Here is a 2,444-nt window from a genome sequence, read left to right on the forward strand (position 1 = left end):
TTTTGTAAACGTCATTGTCAGAATATAATGAGGTAACACATTGTTGATACAGAGATGCTCTATGTAACCTTGCAAGGTGCTTTGGAAGACCAGGTTATTGTGCCATCCCAAGTGACTTCCTTGGATTCTCTAATGGGTGCTGTAACCCTGAAAACACACACATCCACACATTTGACGCAAACAAATGTGGAGATTAACCTTTCACATCAAGACGAGCGTAATCAATCTGTCAACTCAATAGAACTTCCCCTTTAGACCCGCATCACCCTTCGGGTCAGTAGTGACAGTAACACTTGACCTGCCTTGTTCTCTACATACAGTATATGGTGTCTCACACAAATGAGATGTACACATGTACTCCTTAATGATCCAAACAGGAAGCAAACTCACCTAAACACAGTTAAATATACATGAGCAGATGGGTGGATGCAGCTTTAATGGTGGCAGTGGAGGTGGTATTAGATGTGCAAATCAATCACAACATAGTGACATGCCAGAATTGAAGAAATTGATACTGCCAGTCGGTGATTGAAAAGGAGACCTAGTGACCTGTGTAAAATATTACATAGCATCAGGTCTTTGAATGCATCTTCTGAATACTATATATTTGTGTTTTACATCCTTCAGCCATGTTTATGCTTGAAACTGTTTAATTTATGGTTATGGTTATGGTTTTATTTCATTTGAACATGCATCAGATTACAATTGAGTGCATCACATAATCAGTTCACAGTTCCACATGTCCAAAAGGAGTAGGAAGAAGCAAAGCTTATTAAGTACTACCATCTGGTACTTTTACAATCAGTAACTGTTACTTTTGTTCAATTCCTGCATTCCATAATACAGTTTATGTTTACAATCAGTAACTGTTTCATTTGTTCACTTCCTGCTTTCCATAATACAGTTTAAGGTTGCCTTCCTAATTTAGACAAAAATTGATGAAAGATGTATATTTTTGGAAGTTGTATTCAACCATAAAGCAGCATGACTCATTAATTAATATATTTTTGAAAAAATGTGGGGCGGCACGGCGGTCTCATGGTTAGCGCACAGCTAGGAGACCAGGGTTCAATCCCCACCCTCGGCCATCTCTGTGTGGAGTTTGCATGTTCTCCCCGTGCATGCGTGGGTTTTCTCCGGGTACTCCGGTTTCCTCCCACATTCCAAAAACATGCTAGGTTAATTGGCCACTCCAAATTGTCCATAGGTATGAATGTGAGTGTGAATGGTTGTTTGTCTATATGTGCCCTGTGATTGGCTGGCGACTAGCCCAGGGTGTACCCTGGGATAGGCTCCAGCACGACCGCGACCCTCGTGAGGAAAAGCGGTAGAAAATGAATGAATGAATGAATGAAAAAATGTGAGTGAAGCCGTTAAATTCGACCCGCAGTGTGGCAAGAGACGGCTGTTAAGAATCTGTAATATTTATTTGTAGAAACCACTGTTTCAGTTGCTGGCACCAGCATTGTTTCAGCATGAGTGCAAAAATCCACACATTCTGTAGAAACCCCATACATGAATGCTATTTCACTGCAGAACATTTAATATGCCGCATAATGCCTATTTATTATGGATATTTACCTCCTGACCTTTTAAGCTCGCTCACTCACATTTTCTTGGCTCTGGTACAACCCTGACTATTTGCACTCACACCACTTTCCAAAAATACCACAAACAGCATACTGACACCTAGTTGTACCACCTGGGACTGCATTGTAACCACCCTTTCGCCACTGGGTTACGCTTATAGGTAACAAATATTTAAGCTATAACTGTAAAACCATTCATACATTTACAGTCTTAATAACATTTACTGTGTATGTGTCAAACAAACACAAGTACAAAATGTTGATATGCTACTGCGATAACATTACATGCAGACGTTCAGTACTTATGCAATTTGTGGAGAGTTTTCTTGTTTGTGGTAAAACAGCAATCATGTTATTACTTATTTTATGTAACAAAAATGTAAAAAAAAATTAAAAACAATTGTTTAACAAAAAAATAATTATTATTTTTTATTTTCAAAATTATAAAATTAAAAAAAATAAATAATTTAAATTATGTTTTATGTTATTATGTTATTATTACTTGTTATTACATGTATTAGCGATGTTGTAGTTATAATTTGTGCAGTCTCCATAGTGGAAGCTTCTCATACAAGCACCCATAGACAAACAAGTTCCTAGTTCTTAGTGTTGACAAGAAAATAGTATGGTGACAATAAACAGGCTTGGTTTCATCCTTTTCAGGCAGTAATCGTGTAAAAACACTGCGGCAGGCTAACAGCTTAAGGGTTTAGTCTGTGAGAGGTAGCCACTGATAAAGTGTATCACTTAATTGAGTGCAAAGAAAAATGAGCTCTTTGTAGGATTTTTTGTGCACCTCTCTTTGTTGTTTTTCTCACTTGTTGCACCAGGACAAATGTTTAACCAAAGCATAGG

This window comes from Doryrhamphus excisus, chromosome 8 (genome assembly GCF_030265055.1).
Source record: "Doryrhamphus excisus isolate RoL2022-K1 chromosome 8, RoL_Dexc_1.0, whole genome shotgun sequence".
NCBI classification, from domain to species: Eukaryota; Metazoa; Chordata; class Actinopteri; order Syngnathiformes; family Syngnathidae; genus Doryrhamphus; species Doryrhamphus excisus.